We start from the raw sequence: 20,459 nt of genomic DNA, 5'->3' as shown, positions 1-20,459 counted from the left end.
AAAAGGCTGACGTAAAAACAGCTTATTTGCACGCACCCATTGATAGAGAAATATACATGGAACAACCATAATCAAAATTATAGCAGCCGTAACATTAGCTCCTCAACCATCGTTGCGTTCTCTGAGCTACTCCCTTTAACAATTGCTTCGTTTCCTAATTATATTGGTACGATTGATGATCTCACAAACAACTTTAATGTCGCTTTGTTCAATGCGCTTGACTCCGTCGCGCCTTTAAAAACTAAAACTCGTCCAAAGAGGCTTACTCCGTGTTTACAGAGGAAACGCGCGTACTGAAACGATCTTGTAGGAAGCTTGAGCGCAAATGGCGTGCGACCAAACTTGAGGTCTTCCGTCAGGCATGGTGCGATAGTTTACTAATATACAAAGAAGCGCTTAATTTAGCCAAAACTAATTATTATTCTAGATTAATTGTCTTACATAAAAACAACCCTAAATATTTATTTGATACCGTAGCAATGCTAACGCAACAGCGACCAACCTCGGATAGCTCTTCCTCTTCAGCTCACGATTTTATGCAATTTTTTACTCAGAAGATAGAATGTATTCGTGATGAGATTAAAGACACTGTTCTTAAAATTCCGTCGAATTCCGCGATAAATGGTGTTAATAGGGACATTAGGGCTGATAACTGTCCGATAACCTTATGTCAATTTAAAAAAATATCTCTTGAGAGCCTAACAAAATTGGTTAGTGCGGCAAAACCGACAACTTGTGTGCTCGATCCGCTTCCTGGCAAACTAATTAAAGAACTGTTTACGACCCTAGGACCGTCTGTTTTAAATATAATTAATTTATCACTTACCACGGGTGTAGTACCAGCAGCTTTTAGGACCGCCGTTATCCGACCGTTACTTAAGCAACCAAACCTTGACCCAGAGAGTCTCATCAACTATAGGCCGGTTTCAAATCTTCCGTTTATTGCAAAAATTCTTGAAAAAGTCGTAGCGCAACAACTTAATGAATATATGACTGCTAATAATCAATTTGAACCTTTCCAATCGGGTTTTAGAGCCGACCACTCTACTGAGACGGCCCTTGCTAAAGTTACTAATGATCTTCTCATAGCTTTGGACGCCGACACCTCATCAATATTACTCTTACTCGATCTTAGTGCCGCTTTTGATACCGTTGATCATAAGTCAAGTCAAGTCAATTTTATTTGTATAGCCCTTAATCACAGACAGTCTCAAAGGGCTTTACATAACCACAATCGACATCCCCGATCTTAACCCCCATAACATATTATTAAAACGCCTTGAAACGTGTGTTGGCATTTCAGGTTCAGTGCTCTCTTGGTTTAATTCGTATCTGTCGGAGAGGACGCACCGTGTAATTCATGGCAATGCGACTTCGGATCTTTGTAAGATCACGTGGAGTTCCGCAGGGATCGGTACTTGGACCTCTATTGTTTAGCATCTATATGCTACCGCTTGGTGATATTATACGGAAATATAACATTAGTTTTCATTGTTATGCTGATGATCCACAATTATCCATGCCGTTGGATATAACGAATCCGCGTGATTGCGATAAATTAGAGGAATGTCTTGCCGAAATTAAACAATGAATGTCTTTCAATTTTTTGTGTCTTAACTCAGATAAAACCGAGATGCTGATCATTGGACCAGCGCGTCATCTGTACCTTTTCAAAGACACCACTCTGAGTATCGATAAATATAATATTGCCCAAAAGGATTCAACAAAAAATCTCGGCGTTATATTTGACGCAACTATGTCGTTTCAAATGCACATAAAAAATATTACTCAAACTGTGTTTTTTCATCTGCGTAACATTGCTAAAATTCGCCCAATTCTATCAACTTGTGATGCAGAAATCTTAATCCATGCGTTTGTTACGTCTCGCCTCGACTATTGTAACGTTTTGCTCTCGGGTCTCCCCATGTCTAGTATTAAAAGACTAGGACGAGAAAGTTTGATCATATTACCCCGATACTAGCCAATTTGCATTGGCTTCCGGTCCACTTGAGAGGTGATTTTAAAGTTCTGCTAAACCTTCGCTCACAAAATGCTGGTCTTTTAGTGATCCCGCGAGCCAAAAAGAAGTCTGCAGGTTCTCGAGCGTTCTCTATTCGGGCACCAATGCTTTGGAAAGCACTACCCTCAGGTATTAGAGGCGCCACCTCAGTAGAAATGTTCAAAACACTATTAAAGACGCATTTATACTCTTGTGCATTTAGTTGAACTACTTGTTGTCCTCTTTTCTGCCCCCTTTTCCCCCGGCTGGGGGATGAGGTGAAGGTGATCCGCTAGGAAATTTAAGGCATTGACCAACTGGGCATGCACCTGTTCCAGTGATGTTGTCTTCCTGCAGCACGACATTTGATCAATTTATTTATATACTTTAGCATCTAACTTAATTATTTGTTGGCCTGTTTACTGCTGCTTCTTCTCTTTTCTGCCCCCTCTTCCCCTGCTTGGGAATTAGGTGATTGGGACATGCTTTGAAGATTACGGCACTGACGAACCGGGAAGGGACCTGCTCTGCCGAAGTCGTCTTCATGCAGCGCCTCTTCTGATTTCCTTATATTTCAGAACTTCGTTGAACTACTTGTTGGCCTGTTTACTGCTTCTGTTCTTTGTTTTTTTTTCTGTTCCCAATTCCCGGGCTTGGGAATTAGGTGATGGTGATTCACTTGGAAGTGGCTGTTCTGAATTTACACCAACTGACCGGTACAAGATCGAAGGCTCATCCTCGGATATGCTGCCATGGAGATTACGGCCCTGGATGAGGACGCACTCCACTGAAGTCATCTTCCTGCAGCACTTCTTTTGATTGACTCTCACATGATCTCATCTAACATTGTATAGCATCATTTTATGTGTCAAATGTTGGCCAGTTGGCATCCATTGCAGCCTGGAAGGGGGATTCCCCCATCTGTGGTCCCTTCTCAAGGTTTCTCACTTTTCCCCTAATGAGGTTTTTTGAGTTTTTCCTTGCCCTCCTGGGGGTTAAGATCAGTGGATGTCGATTGTGGTTATGTAAAGCCCTTTGAGACTGTCTCTGATTAAGGGCTATACAAATAAAATTGACTTGACGTGACGCATATGCATTCCCATCACGCTAGTCTTTGGGATTTCCCTCCAAAAGTCCCCCAGAGGGAGAGCAGATGCGTCTCCCCATTGATACGACCAGTCTACTAGTGACCACCTTAAATTACTCTCATACCCTGGAAGGTCACTGACCTGGCGAGAGAATTGCCACCACCATAAACAATGCTCAGGCCTATTTTCTATCTCTTTTATTCAGAAAGTGAAATATTAAATGTATGTGAGGGGATATTTGAAGACTTTGAGTTTTGTTCAATGGACCATACCTATACGACCCAGCCAAACACACCGAGAAAACCAGCGCTGACTCCAGTCGCCATCATGTTGCCAACTCCTGACATACCAAAACCTTTGAGAGAAACTGAGCCGATTTGCGTTTCTCTTTCTGGTTCTTTTTATAGTTCAACTTCTAGTTTAGTTTTTCACCTTTTCACACTGCGTAATGAAGGCCAGTTGAGCAAGTGGAACAAGTGATTTTATTGATGATTGTGGAAGGCAACGATTTCATAAGCACAGTTTCTTCTCACACCTTTTCCATTAGGTACGATTAAAAAGACAACTGAAAAGCATAACGTTAACAAATGTTGTTCCAGGCAAAGACAATTAATTTCATTAATCATGTTTGATATGAAAACAAAAAAAAGATCATCACTCAGACACGTTGCTTCTTCTGACACTGATCACATTGGCTTTGTGTCAATAAAAAAACTTTGCAAAATTGAATTTATCATATTTCATTCAAAATCACATTTACATCTTACCACAAAGAGTCAATTCCTTCAGTTTTTTGTTGTCTTTTTTTTAAGCTTCAAGGATCGCTGCTTTTGTCACCAGCACAATTGTGTCTCGCAGCACCCTTTTTAGAAAAGAATTTTTTAGCACAAACGCTGCAACTGAATGGCTTTTCTCCACTGTGTGTTCTTGTGTGGCTTCGTAAATGCGACTTTTGAGAGAACCTCTTGGCACAAACTGAGCAGGAAAAAGGGTTTTCTCCACTGTGCATTCTTCTATGTTTAGTTAAATCTTGCTTTTGAGAGAAACTCTTGCCACAAACTGAGCAGGAAAAAGGTTTTTCACCACTGTGTGTTCTTGTGTGTCTTGTTAAAGTTGACTTATTCAGGAAGCTTTGGCCACAAACTGAGCAGGAAAAAGGTTTTTCACCACTGTGTGTTCTTGTGTGTTCTATTAAATATGTCTTTCTTGAGAAGCATTTTCCACAAACTGAGCAGGAAAAAGGTTTTTCACCACTGTGTGTTGTTGTGTGTTTTGTTAAACTTATCTTATGAGAGAAACTCTTGCCACAAACTGAGCAGGAAAAAGGTTTTTCTCCAGTGTGTGTTCTTGTGTGCCTTGTTAATTGTGCCTTTTGAGAGAAGCTTTTGCCACAAACTGAGCAGGAAAAAGGTTTTTCACCACTGTGTGTTTTTCTATGTTTTGTTAAAGTTGACTTATCAAAGAAGCTTCTGCCACAAACGGAGCAGGAAAAGGGTTTTTCTCCACTGTGTATTCTTCTATGTTTAGTTAAATCTTGCTTTTGAGAGAAACTCTTGCCACAAACTGAGCAGGAAAAAGGTTTTTCACCACTGTGTGTTCTTGTGTGTCTTGTTAAAGTTGACTTATACAGGAAGCTTTGGCCACAAACTGAGCAGGAAAAAGGTTTTTCACCACTGTGTGTTCTTGTGTGTTCTGTTAAATATGTCTTTCTTGAGAAGCATTTTCCACAAACTGAGCAGGAAAAAGGTTTTTCACCACTGTGTGTTTTGTTAAACGTATCTTATGAGAGAAACTCTTGCCACAAACTGAGCAGGAAAAAGGTTTTTCTCCAGTGTGTGTTCTTGTGTGCCTTGTTAATTGTGCCTTTTGAGAGAAGCTTTTGCCACAAACTGAGCAGGAAAAAGGTTTTTCTCCAGTGTGTGTTATTGTGTGCCTTACTAAAGACTTTGGAGAGAAGCATTTACTGCAAACTGAGTAAGAAAAAAGTTTTTCTCCACTGTGTGTTCTTGTGTGGTTTGTTAAATGCGACTTTTGAGAGAAACTCTTGCCACAAACTGAGCAGGAAAAGGGTTTTTCTCCAGTGTGTGTTTCTGTGTGCCCTTTTAAAGACAACTTTGAAGTTAATAATATTGCTAATAATAATAATAATATTGCCTTTATTAGTCCCACAATGGGGAAATTCGAGATTCGAACCCAGGCCTCCTGGGGAGACTGGGTCCTGAACGCGGCGCCTTAGACCACTCGGCCATCCTGGTAGCCAATGAGTCTGTGTGACATGCCCTTTCACCTTTGGCTTGCCCATCATCATCATCATCATCATTTTCATCATCATCATAAGTATCATCATCGTGATGAGCATCTGATAATGTGTCCTCATTATGTACTTGTGATGGTCCCCATTGGTCTTCATCACCTTCTGTTGTCACGTGACTACTTGAGATGCTGCTTGGAGGCTCCGCCCCTCTGTTGTCCTCACTCTCATCCTTGTTTTCATCTTCAGTCTTGATTGGGACACCGTTCAATGGTGACTTGTTGATCTCCTCCTCTTCCTCCTCCTTTTTGATGTGAGTCAAGTCTGGCTCCTCTTTCACAGAACGGAGATAGTATTCACTGACGTCTGTCGGACACAAAAAGACAAACACACATTTGGTTTGGTCAAGTCAAAGCTCATGCGGTGACTTTGTCTTATATTGTTTCTACTGTGCTACCTTGACTTGTGCCTGCCGCACACGGAGCAATGCGTGCGACCCCAACTTGGACCGGCCCATGGGGGCATTTCACAAAATTACGTCCTACGATGTAAACCTCCCTATCGCAGCACAACAGTGATAAACGAGCATTTAAAAAGGAAGCACGTTGCGGCTGATGCCCGATTTCATTCTGGACAAAGTCACAGACGTTTCTGGAAGCAAGCTGAAGTTAGCACACACAGGCTATTGTGTGCGTCTGATGGAACACCTGTTGTGGGACCCTAACATATTGATGCAGACCACTGGGGGCCATCGCAACATAATGTCATTGATAAAATAGGAATCCTTCAAGCGAAATATGTTTACAAGTTTTTCATTTTGCATTGAGAGATAGTTTCATTGTGGGTACTTTTTGCTTCCATTATAATCCGGATCCCTAAAAGAATTAAAGGGGCCCTGGAATCAGAGTCGCTATTTATTGTATGATTTACGTTTGTTTTTTTTTTACCCAAAATGATATTTATCCTGCGAGTAAGTTCCGACATTACCCTTTTTATTTTTATAAAATTTCTGTTTTGAAATAAATTTTAAAACAAAATTACGTTTGAAGAGTAAAAGTTCTTACACATAAGCATTAAGCAACAACACTTTCACTCTGACTTTCATGTTGACATATTTGAATAATGACTGTATATTTTAAAGTTATCCAATATGCATTCAAATTCGACGAAAGATACACCAAAATATTATGAGTTCACTGAATTATTTTGTAACTGCAATGATGCTTAACAGCCAGAGGGTGTCAGTAATGAGTAACAAAGTAACACAACACCTCCCACTGATACATCATCATTGTCATTTGGATAAATTACCAGGAACTATGAGATGCAAACCACCAGAGCCATAGGAACTTTATGACCAGGAACTAAATGTTCCTGGCCTTGTTGGTGGAAAAGGGGGTTGTGGCGTACTCCCTTTTTAAGCCCATAGCCAGCCAAAGATGCAGATGCATTCCTTGCAGCATGCGCTTGTTCACTGATGAGATCCGTGCAACCTTGGATGGATGCATGAAATGTATTTTAAATGTTTGGATGAGGTGAAACGATGCACACGTGCACAAAACAATGCAGAGCCACCGGAGGTTCTGTCAGGTTTAAAAAGGTCCTGACGCCTTCATTAGACTGAATTAAATGCAGAGAACCAGAGGAATAACCAGGGAAGGTTTTGTCTTTTCTCCATCGCGGATGGGAGGAGAAGCCAGGAAGTGAAGTAGACGTCTTGCCAGTTCACTCTCCCGCACTCTCACTGACTTCTTCGCCCATCCCTCTGGACTTTATTCAGAGAAAAACGAAACCTATGGAAAGTGAAACCCAAACAAGCGTGTGGGTGTGCGCATGTGTGCTGAAGCAATGATGTGCGTGTCTGTGAGTAATTATCATTGATACAAATAGTGGATAAAAAACATGATTAAAAATACACAAACTATTTACATACTCTCACAGGTTCTTTAACTGCCAAAATATTATGTCATTTAATTTATTATAATTTTATTATTCATCAAACAATTGGCAAGTTGACTTTATTGATAATTTGTGTATAGTTGTCATGCAAGTTTTCTTTTCCTATTTGTGAATCGTTTGTACATGGAACAATAGGAAAGTAATTATATTGTTTGTTGCTCCGGGGACGTGTTTGAGAGTTGCACTGTTCATACTCATGCGCTCTTTACGTGGCAAGGCAAGTGCCGTCGGACATGATTGACAAGCTGAGTCTGTTTGGTCGGCTGAATAAGAAGTTTCTGAAGTGACTTTTCTGCCAGCATTTGAAGCTCATTCCCCTCAGAATTATTGTGCAGTCATCGAGGTATGTTTTGCTGCTAACAACTATGTTTACACTTGATGGTGTTGCTGTGCTTTCTTTTCATTATCTTTGTAAATATTGTATATTGCAGTTGTATATTTATATTTTTTGTATGTTTTATAGTTTGACGGTGACAAATTAATAAATGTCAGCTGTGTGAGAAGATTCGAGACTTGTGATGATTATCTGACGGGAGTGAAAGGTTAATTGACCGAGCCAGTAAAGATTTCATAAATAAGACCAATACGTACTTGATTTTTCAAAAAAAAAAAGAATCCTTTGTGCTTTATCCACTAAAATTCATCAACCGCTATTGATCTTTTTGCCGCAGTATGCACAGTTTTTAGAGTCAGGTTGAATCATTCCATAAGGAATTGCTTGAACAAGATATGTCAGAGAAGTTATTGTCAAAAACGAGACAAGCCTTCATAAATGAATCACCCAGCCAAGATTGTCTTTGTCACTTGCGAGGAGAAGTCCGCCAAAGAGAAAAGCGTTCCCGCTCCTGTGCAGCGTTTTATTGAAGCACAGCAAAGCATTTTGAATATGCAAACTCATAAAGAATGAAAAAACATTAACACTTTGACTCTATCACACCCATCCACACGCTTCCTGTTGTTCGAACGGTTTCAGCTTACAAGACATGTTTGGGTCACACTTCTGTTAAATGCGAGCTAAACGGTTTTCTGTCAAACACGGTTCAAGACGTGCATGTTTTTGTGGCTTCCTGCTAAACTGCCAGCATCGACACAACTCTGTTACCACTGAACTCACGTTTTCCTGTTTAAGAAGTCCATGTTTTTGTGACCTTCTATAAACCCGTAAGCATAGTTTTGAAACATGATGACATGACAAACTTAATTTCTTTCACGATAATATAAAAACTTTCGCAGATATAGCAAAAACAAATTGGAGAAGCTGTGGAGCAGAGCACAACATCAGTCAGACCCCGGGTCCACAACCCCTCTGGCAGAGACGCAAACAGAGCTTTCGCTTCAGAGTGACCCATTCACTATCTACCGTAGTGTCGAGAAACTCGGAAAATGTTTCATAAGAGAAGAATTCGTAATGGGTGCTGAAACACCACACCTTGCTAGTGACATGAGGTATTCAACATCTGAAATTAACTCTGCCAAAAGTCTTCACCAATGGGCCTAAATCTTTAGTATGATGATGCGCACCGATAGTTGTGATTTGTGGCTCCGCGAACAGAGACAATTCATACCGTTTCCTCTGCTCTGGGGCAAGGCACACATGCGAGGCAGCACCGGTAGACATCACAAATGCATAATCCTAATGCAAGACGCACTTCTGACCCTCGGAATTGGGTGAATGCATCCTGACAAACCAAATAATCAGAACTCAGTGTTCAATGCAAAGGACCAATTGGTGGTTTGAATGGGTGGAGGCGGCTTCACCGCGCAGACCAGAGCAGGAACAGGACGGACCAGCTGCGAGAGGATGGAGACCCTGGTCTCAGAGCTGCCCAGTCTACCGGAACAGACGACAACATATGCTTCCCCCGCCGGATGTGCACAGTCAAATTCAGTCCCTTCTGGAAATTCAGTCCCACTCGAATTCCAGTGTTTCACAGATGCGGGTTCGGTCCACGGCAGTGACTTGGCCAATCTCAAGAGTCCCACAAACGTGACAGTGTTGTTGCTCATTGGGATATGCAGAGGGAGCTTGCAAAGCGTGGAATATCTTGTTCCACCATCAAAAACTGTTGTCCATCAATCGTCACCGGAATGCCAAGACCTGCCGGTCCTTGAATGCTGAGGCTCCGTGGGCACCCCTATCGTGGAATGTGGTCCCAATCGGGTTGAGGCGTCAACTGTGCGTTTGGAAGCCATAGAAGCGTTGTCGGAGGATGGGGTAGCGATGGCGCCCCCGTGCTAGTGGAGCTCTTTGTGACTGGCATGGCGCTGGACCACAGGATGGCACATTTCAGGAAGTGGGGTATCACAGCGGGGTGTGTCCTGTTCTTCCGCTTTAGTGCAGAACAGACTGCAGTTTTCACAAAGGAAATCCATTCCACGCTACTTTAAAAAAAAAACGACGCCATCTTTCATTTGTCTCGTCGAACAAATAGAAGCACACGAGTTATCGCCAAGTAGAGATCAAGTGCGGATTTGTTGGGATTGGCGTTTGAAAATGTGTGCTCGAACGACACCCGAGTACAAAGAGGAACTTTGTAGAATAAAGGAAGAGAACGAGCAACATCTTCAACTGCTGGGCGAAATTTGCAAGCGGCCTCCTGTTGTGCTACACCAGTGATTCGGCGCGTGGTGCGATGCTGGGGGTGGCGCGTGGGACCCTGGGGAACATAATTTTTTGCATGGTTTTGGGACCGAAAAAGGCGATCTCAGACAACGCGAGTTTGAGCTTGTCAAAGCTGTTTGTGCCCCGAGTTCACGCAGTACTGGTTTTAAAAAAAACGTGTCGCCTTGTCACGCAGTCCTGATTAAAAAAAAAGCGTCGCCCCGTCGCTTGTTGACCCGGAAGTGATTTCTTTCGCCGCTCTTTAAATGCCAAGCTATCTTGCGCCTCAGCAGAGCGAGCAAGGAGGCGCTAAGCACGCTAATCGCTAAAATGAATTGCTTCGATGGACGCTCGACTTTGAAAAGAAGTCTGACTCAAACCGCGTTCGGGCGGAGAGCCAGCAGCTATGAACAGAAATGTTGTATTGCAACCATTACGTATCCAAACAAAATAAGACGATGGCTACGTGAGGAAATGGCTGACGTCATCAAAACGAAGCGGTTTGACGTCAGATTGTAAACATAAAAAAAAATGTATAGTCAACAAATTAAAACCGTTGCTTTATGTTATTTATATAGAATTTTTGTTTGAAATCCCCCTGGCTCTTTTTGTCTTTTCTATATTATGTACGTATTAATAACTGTTTGGTTTGTTCATGTTAATAAAGTAAAAAAAAAAACTAAACAAAAACGTATCGTAAATATTTATCATCCCATCAATATTCGCACCACAGAGTGCTGAGTTTCGAGATCCTCACAATAGTCGTTCTCAAAATGATGTTTTTTTTAATTGATTTACCTTTAAGGGCTATTTTATTGACAATCCAACATTAATATACAAAGAACATGTAGATTAGTACGAAATGTAAAAGAATTGTGGTGGGGGGGCGCGAATATATTTTCTTCTTGGTAGGGGGGGCGTGACAGGAAATAATGGAGAACCACTGAACTAATATATATAATAATAACTAATATAATAATATATAATAAATATAACTAAAAATTTGTAATTTAATTTATATCAATTTACTGTATATCAAAAGTCCCCTCGTAACATGATAATTCATCATATTCCTGTCATTTCCATCTGAAAATGTCGTTCCATTAATTGAATTACCGTCGCCAAACTGAAGTATGGAACATTATTATTTTTTTTTCGTTTTACATAACCTTTAACATTTCATGTTCTGTTTCAACAAAATTGTATCTCTTATCAGTTTCCCTGTTTCATGAGTTGCTGCCGGGGGCACAAAGGAGGAGTTCAGAGAGGAATTTCACCCTCAGGGGCAATCCCAAACTTTTGTTTCCAGGACATTGTAACACTTTGGGCTGGTTTAATGTTCTTCTTATTGCAATTTTACTGCGTTCAGTCTTCCTCGAGACTGAATACGTTCTAGTGTTTGCCAAATAGTTAATCCTAGTTTCTCACTTTAGCTTTTCACAGTCAAGATATGAACTTTTTCAACTGCACAATCACTTCATTGAGGTCTAATTATCAATTGTTTACCGTAGTCAGACTTTTGCCATCAAAGAGACCTGTTCCTGAACCATATGTTAACGTTTTCATCACTCAGGGCGTTTCCGTGTTGACAAATCACATTCCACGGAACATAAATTCATCCTTCTTACTTCCCTCTGAATAGGTGGCGGAGCATGGCAGAATTGGTGATGGAAAAAAATTCTCTGACACAGCCATTTTGGTTGGAAAGAGATTTTATTCTCGTCACATGCTGATGTCAAAAGAAGTCTCCCCAAAATGCAAAAAGGGAAAGGTGTCCCCTCTCTCCGGCCTTCCCTTCTTATAGGGAATGGCCACACCGGACATGAATGTTGAAGGTTTGTATTACGATTGCTGGCATTATTTTAAACACTTACGGGACAGAAGGTCAATTATTTAATTTAGCAGGTTCATATTTACTGAATATGTTAAACATTGATTAAACAAAAAGCATTTATCAAATGAAAGTAGAAGTACAGTGCATCAATAAGATTGACTGGAATTGTAGTCATGGTGTTTACTGATGCATTCATATGCTAAATTTATATGACTTAGTTTAAATGGAAGACCTCAAAATTGCACACATCGTATTTTCATGACCCACACTCTCATTCAGAACAAACAGATTCAGTCTGCTCAGGTCAAACTGATGACAAACCAGATAGCACTTCATGGACAAATACAACAAAACACATTCTCCACATCGGCCATAGAAGATACAAACATATCAAGTTGGGCCGGGGAGGACGTCACCGGGACGCGATCAAGAACACCCAAAAACATAACAATTTAATCTGGGAAAACATACACCACACAATCTGTACACTGACGAGATTACAGGGGAATGTGAGCAGGAGAGACGGAGAGACTGCCGCCTGCCTGAGAAGGTCAGCCTTGGACGTGGACCGGGGGAGGGAGCAAGGACGACCGATTCAACCTACATGTCCCTTGACAAAGAAAACCTCCGAGAAAATGTCAGACTGGGCTGAGATCAGAGCGCCATTTTTCGATTGTACTCGTCTGAGTACAGTTTCTCGTCAGATTAAGAAAAAGCCGCCCAGATTTCCTGAACTCCAGAAATCGAAGAAACTAAAATATCGCAACCCTAATCAGCTGTTGTTGAGTCTTTATTTGACCCTATTCTTCTTGAGAACAAAAACGAACAGGCATTGGAGTAATTTGGCTTTGAAGATTCATTTACTAAATGTTTCTCATTTTCTCGGTGGCTCAACTCCAACAGTGGACAAACTTAATTTGTTTCACACCATTTAAAAACCGGAAAATGTAAAATGTTAAATAATCAGTTCAAATTTTAAACTGGGGGAAAAAACATGGAGTTTACCCCCCACTAATAGTTATTCTTCGGCATCCATGTTCTGCACTGATTTCATTTGGAATAAACAAATGTTCAGAAAACCGACAAGTAAAAGGCAATATTTAAAAATAAAACGGCAATAACCTTGAACGCATTTCCCCAAACAACTTACTGTTGTGATGCATATTTTTGACGATAGAAAGTCGTTCTTTACAGAGCAAATGAGAGTAAGACGTGTACAAACCTGCTTTGTGTGGCACAACACGAGGCTGCTTCCAACCTTCGCCCAGCAGTTGAAGATGTTGCTCGTTCTCTTCTTTTACTCCACAAAGTTCCTCTTTGTACATGGGTGTCATTCCTGCAGACATTTTCAAATGATAATCCCCAAAAATCCGCACTTAATCTCTGCTTGGCGATAACTCCTGTGCTTCTCTTTGTTCGACGAGACGAATGAAAGATGGCGTCGTTTTTTTCCTTCGAGAAAACCGCAGTCTGTTCGCACGAAAGCGGAAGAACAGGACACACCCCGCTGTGATATGATTGGCTGCTGGCTTTGTGGAGCACTGCCACCAGCTCACCGACAGATGTCACCATTTGCGATGCAAATCATTGTTATCTTCTTCTAAACATTGGAAAAACGTGCGATTTAAATCGTATGAAAATGAACAAACATTTTAGTTCCCAAATATGAACTTGAGAGATGTATTGAATTTTACTTTTGTTGCTGGTTTTGTTTATACATCTGACACCATGTCGTCGGTTGGATAGTATTTCAAATGTATTTCCCTATTATTAACAGTTGACATGATAAAGTGATACTTTATGTCAACATATTTGCACCTTTTCCTTTTTACAGGGTTTTTAACCAGGTTGTGATGTGGTTGCGAATTTTAAATTAAAATATGTCACTGTTTTATTACTTTACTGTTATTGTGTTCGAAAATGATTTCGATATTTATTTAAGTACTTTAATATTTCATTATTTGTATTAGTATTCATTAAACTACAATAATTCACTATTAATTTCAAGATTCATTGAACTGTTTTAGGAATAATTTAGTATTCAATGTTTAATTGTTACAGAATTTACTTTTTAAATTTTTGTTTCACCATTTTGTTCAATCTTAATCTTATGGAAAATTATTTATTAAGCACCAACACAAGGTTTTTAAAGATAAAGATAAGGATGTCCTTTCATATTCCCACAATGGGGAAATTTGCAGTGTTACAGCAGCAAAGATATAGATCACACAGAGGCGGTGGTGCAATGTAGCCGTTAATGTATGACATTAGCAGCAGACATTCAGAAAAAGCAAACCTATGCGAATATACACAGTATATACATAAATACACAAATCCCCATGTGTATGTACACACTTACATCCCACAACATATACAAGTGTAAGGTAAACTCTCCGAATGTCTGTCCATGTACCAGAGGGGAAATTAATAAAATGCTACAATGATAAAAAAGTACTGCAATGATAAGACGACTGCAATGGTAAATGAAGGATTGTATTATGATTGCTGGCATTATTTTAAACACTGACAGGACAGAAGGTCAATTATTTAATTTAGCAGGTTCATATTTACGGAATATGTTAAACATTGCTGAAACAAAAAGCATTAATCAAATGGAACTAGAAGCACGGGTCACAAGAATAACTGGGATTGTAGTCCTGATGTTTTCTGATTTATTATATTTTTCTCAAATGCTAAATTTATAGTACTTAGTTTAAATGTGTGAACTTTATTGAAATTTTGGGTAGTGAGAACAAATTTGCACACATAGCATTTCCATGACCTGCACTCACACTGACAGCACTTCATGGACAAAGACGACGAAGCACATTCTCCACATTGGCTGTAGAGATGCAAACATACCAAATTGGGCACTGGAGGACTCACACAGAAGCTTTAAAAAAACACATTCCGAAAGACGGAACAATTGGAGATCGGAGCACATGCACATACGCATGCACACATGCACACCGACAAGATTCCAGAGCAATGCCAGCTGGAGAGACGGAGAGACTGCCCGCCGGAGAAGGCCAGCCTTGGCGTGCCAGTCTTGGGGACCAGACAGGAATCGACCATCATCAGCTATCCAGACGATGACTAACCTGGGGAGGACCTTCCCTTGGACGTGGACCCGTGCCGTGGGAGGGAGCGAGGACGACCGATTCAACCAATTCAACCTACATGACCCTTGACATAAAAACTGCTTTAAAAACTGAAGCTGGGCTGAGATCAGTGCGACATTTTTTGACTGTGCTCGCCCGAGTGCAGTTTTCTCGTGAGATTAAGAAAAAGCCGCCCAGATATCTGTCTTTGTACTATTTCCTGAACAGCAGAAATTGGAGAAACTAAATATCGGAACTTGAATCAGTTGATGAGTCTTTATTTGACCCTTTTCTTCTTGAGTACAAAAACCGAACACGCATTGGCGTAAGTTTGGCTTTTAAAAGTTGATTTACTAACTACTTCTCATTTCCACGGTGACTCAACTCCAACAATACTAAAGCTGTTGCTTTATGTTATTTATATAGAATTTTTGTTTAAAATCCCCCTGGTTCTTCTTTTTGTCTTTTCTATATTATGTACGTATTAATAACTGTGTTTGTTAATGTTAATAAAGTTTTTGGCAAAAAACGTATAAGTAAATATTTATCATGTCACTGATGGTGGAGTGGTACACTCGCCTGAGTTGTGTGCAGGCAACGTGGGTTCAGTTCCCACTCAGTGAAGGTGTCTATGTCTGCCCTGTGACTGGCTGGCGAACAGTTCAGGGTGTAGTGCGCCTTTCGCCCGAAGTCAGCTGGGATCGGCTCCAGGACCCTCCCGCGACCCTGTTCAGGATAAGCCGTGTGGATAATGACATGACATGACAAATATTTGTCATCTCATCAATATTTGCACAACAGAGTACTGAGCTTCGAGATCCTCTCTATAATAGTTCTCGAAATTATATTTCTTATCAATGTAGGTTAGTTAAGGGATATTTTATTGACAATCTAATCTCAATATACAAAGACAGAAAAAAATTGGCGGTGGGGGGGCGCGAATCTTTTTCTTCTTGGTAGGGGCGGGCGTGAAATAATTGAGAGGCACTGCGAGTATATGCCGACATTATATTCATACAATCTTGCAGCCCGAGTTAACCACAGCATTGTTGCAAGTTCGGTAGGAGAAACGTAGGGGGAAGTGACGTCGGAGCTGACTCGCTTTTGTGGCGTTATTTTAATTATTTTGTTACATTTTTTTTATCAACCGAATTAAAATATTACATAGAATATATATTAAAAGAGAACAGCCAGGTGTAAAAACAAACACAGAGGCAAAGAAAGATATTTGAAAAATACGTGCTTAAAGCATGACGTCATTAGCAAGCGCGCAGCTTCCGAAGGACCTCGACCACATCCACCGATCCGTCCACACCGGAACAAAAACACCCACCGCTAAATTCTTCTGATTTAGTGTGGAACTGACTGTAATTTTCTCAAAGGATGTCCAGTGCTACTCTAAAGGACTACGACATAATTCATTAAGTCTTTGTGTCCCGATAACCTCATCTTCGCGCGTTGATGCTTTTCGGCGTAGTTAGCTTAGCTTGTTATCTAGCTAGCCGCTAACGAAAAGAGACACATGACTCATCGCCAAGCAGAAATCAAGTGTGGATTTTTTGGAATTATCATTTGAAAATGTGTGAAAGAACGACACCCAAGTACGAAGAGGAACTTTGTGGAATAAAAGAAGAGAACGAGCAACATCTTCAACTTCTGGGCGAAGGTTGCAAGCAGCCTCGTGTTGTGCTACACAAAGCAGGTTTGTCCACGTGTTACTCTCATTTGCTTTGTAAAGAACGACTTTCTTTCATTAGAAATATGCATCACAACATTAAGTTGTTTGGGGAAATGCGTTCAAGGTTATTGCCGTTTTATTTTTAAATATTGCCTTTTACTTGCAGGTCTGCTGAGCAATTGTTTATGTCAAATGTAATCAGTGCAGAAAATATATGCCAAAGAATAACCAATAGTGGGGGGTGAACTCCATGTTTTTCCCAGTATAAAATTTACATTTAAAATAACAAAATAACATTTTCTGGTTTTTATATTTTGTTCAAGCAATTCCTTACGGAAGGAATTCCGCCTGACTCGAAAAATGTGCACACTGCCGCGAAAACGTCAATAGCGGTTGATCAATTTTAGTGAATAAAACACAAAATATTAAGTTTTTTTTTTTTTTTAAATCAAGCACGGATTGGTTTTATTCATTTATGAACTTTTTACTGGCTTGGTCGGGTGAGAGTCAATGAACCTCGGGTGGCCCTGCACTGTTTTTTGCACGTGTGCGTAGTTTGACCCCATCCAAACATTTAAAATACATTGAATGCATCCATCCAGGGTTGCACGGATCTCATCAGTGAACAAGCGCATGCTGCAAGGAATGCATCTGCATCTTTGGCTTACTATGGGCTTAAAAAGGGAGTACGCCACAACCCCCTTTTCTACCAACAAGGCCAGGAACATTTAGTTCCTGGTCATAAAGTTCCTGTGGCCCAGGTGGTTTGCATTTCCCCCGAAACTCATAGTTCCTGGTAATTTATCCAAATGACAATCATGATGTATCAGTGGGAGGTCTTGTGTTACTTTGTTACTCATTACTGACACCCTAATAGCTGTTAAGCATCATTGCAGTTCCAAAATAATTCAGTAAACTCTTAAAATATTATGGTGTATCTTAGTTGAATTCGAATACATATTCCAAAAACGTCTGTGACTATGTCAGGAATGAAATCGGGCATCAGCCGCAACGTGCTTCCTTTTTAAATGCTCGTTTATCACTGTTGTGCTGCTAGAAAATGGAGGTTTACATCGTAGGACGTAATTTTGTGAAATGCCCCCATGGTCCGGTCCAAATCGGGGTCGCACGCATTGATTCGTGTGCGGCAGGCACAAGTCAAGGTAGCACGGCAGAAACAATATAAGACAAAGTTGCCGCCTGAGCTTTGACTTGACCAAACCAAATTTGTCTTTTTGTGTCCTGCAGACGTCAGTGAAAACGATCTCCTTTATGTAAAAGAGGAGCCAGACTTGACTCACATCAAAAAGGAGGAGGAGGAGGGGGAGATCAACAAGTCACCAGTGAACGTTCTCCCTATAAAGACTGAAGATGAAAACAAGGATGAGAGTGAGGACAAGAGAGGGGCGGAGCCTCCAAGCAGCAGTTCAAGTCATTACGTGACAACAGAAGGTGATGAAGACCACTGGGGACCATCACAAGTACATAATGAGGACACATTATCAGACGCTCATGACGATGATGATGCTCATGACGATGATGATGGGCAAACCAAAGGTGAAAGGGCATGTCACACTGACTCATTCTCTTCAAAGCTGTCTTTAAAAGGGCACAGAAAAACACACAGTGGTGAAAAACCTTTTTCCTGCTCGGTTTGTGGCAAAAACTTCTCTCGAAAGTCTCATTTCGTAAGGCACACAAAAACGCGCAGTGGAGAAAAACCTTTTTCTTGCTCAGTTTGTGGCAAAAGCTTCTATCAAAAGTTTGATTTAACAATCCACACAAGAATGCACAGTGGAGAAAAACCTTTTTCTTGCTCAGTTTGTGGCAAAAGCTTCTCTCAAAAGTCTCATTTAGTAAGGCACGCAAGAACACACAATGGAGAGAAGCCTTTCTCATGCTCAGTTTGTGACAAAAGCTTCTCTCAAAAGTCTCATTTAGTAAGGCACGCAAGAACACACAGTGGAGAGAAGCCTTTTTCATGCTCAGTTTGTGGCAAAGGATTCTCTGAAAAGGGAAATTTAACAAAACACACAAGAACACACAGTGGAGAAAAACCTTTTTCTTGCTCAGTTTGTGGAAAATGCTTCTCTCAAAAGTCAAGTTTAACAGAACACACAATAACACACAGTGGAGAAAAATCTTTTTCTTGCTCAGTTTGTGGAAAATGCTTCTCTCAAAAGTCAAGTTTAACAAAACACACAAAAACACACAGTGGAGAAAAACCTTTTTCCTGCTCAGTTTGTGGTAGACGCTTCTCTGTAAAGTCAAATTTAACTTGCCACACAAGAACACACACTGGAGAAAAACCTTTTTCTTGCTCAGTGTGTGGCAGGAGTTTCTCTCTAAAGTCGCATTTACGAAGCCACACAAGAACGCACAGTGGAGAAAAACCTTTTTCCTGCTCAGTTTGTGCCAGGAGTTTCTCTCTAAAGTCGCATTTACGAAGCCACACAAGAACGCACGGTGGAGAAAAACCCTTTTCCTGCTCAGTTTGTGGCAAAAGCTTTTCTTTTAAGTGGAATTTAAAAACACATACACGATTACACACTGGAGAAAAACCTTTTTCCTGCTCAGTTTGTGGCAAAAGCTTCTCTGTAAAGTCTAATTTAACAACCCACACAAGAACACACAGTGCAGAAAAACCTTTTTCATGCTCAGTTTGTGCCAAGAGGTTCTCTGTAAAGTCACATTTACGACGCCACACAAGAACACACAGAGGAGACAAGCCATTCAGTTGCAGCGTTTGTGCTAAAAAATTCTTCACTCAACGTCTTGCTGAGAGACACGATTGTGCTGGTGAGAATTGCAGCGATCCTTGAAGCTTAAAAAAAGACAACAAAAAACTGAAGCAACTGACTGTGGTAAGATGTAAATGTGATTTTGAATAAAATATGAAAAATTTAATTTTGCAAAGCTCTTTTATCGACATTAAGCCAATGGGATCAGCGCCAGAATAACCATTGTGTCTGAGTGGTGATGATTTTTTTTTGTGTTTACATCAAACATGTCAATAAAATTAATTGCCTTTGCCTGGAATAACATTTGTTAACGTTATGCTTTTCAGTTGTCTTTTTAATCGTACCTAATGGAAAAGGTGTGAGAAGAAACGGTGCTTATGAAATCGTTGCCTTCCACAATCATCAATAAAATCACTTGTTCCACTTGCTCAACTGGCCTTCATTACGCTGTGAAAAGGTGAAAAACTGAACTTGAAATTGAACTCGAAAAAGAACCAGAAAGAGAAACGCAAGCAGTCTCAGTTTCTCTCAAAGGTTTTGGAATGTCAGGAGTTGGCAACTTGATGGCGACTGGAGTCAGCGCTGGTTTTCTCGCTGTGTTAGGCTGGCTCGTATATGTATGGTCCATTGAACATAACTCAAACTCTTCAAATATCCCCTCACATTTAATATTATGCTTTCTGAATAAATTTCTGCAAAATACACTTAATGGGTTGAGCTCTATCAAGTGTTTGGGGTTTGTTGCTAAGCAGAATCTCACTTTGGAAAAAACTATCATTTTGTCAAATATACCAAATATTTTTTTTCATGCTGTATTATATTTTTTATCCATTGGATTATTTATATAGTGAAATAGGAAAATATTAAAATGTAAAATTGGAAACCACCTACAGACTTAATTCAATTAACAAATATAGAAACATTTTATAAATAATGAACTAATTGAGAAGAGTCCTGATCTTGAAATAAATATTGAATTATAAAAAATACTAAAAAATTAATTCAATAACCCGACCCTGGATGAGCGGCAGAAAATGGCTGGATGGATGGAATAATTTAAATTGCACACATTTTCAAAAGAACAAATATGTTCAGAAATATTCAAGTGTGAAATAAAAAGGTTCAAATTGTTGATAATTTTACATACTAAAACAATTGAATAAATATTGTATTATTACATAAGCAAGCTTAAATATACATTGAAAT

This window comes from Idiotropiscis lumnitzeri, chromosome 2, assembly GCF_059441095.1.
Source record: "Idiotropiscis lumnitzeri isolate Australia: NSW breed Sydney's pygmy pipehorse chromosome 2, RoL_Ilum_1.0, whole genome shotgun sequence".
NCBI lineage: Eukaryota > Metazoa > Chordata > Actinopteri > Syngnathiformes > Syngnathidae > Idiotropiscis > Idiotropiscis lumnitzeri.
The sequence above is the reverse complement of the archived record's forward strand: the minus strand, read 5'-3'. Positions refer to the sequence as shown.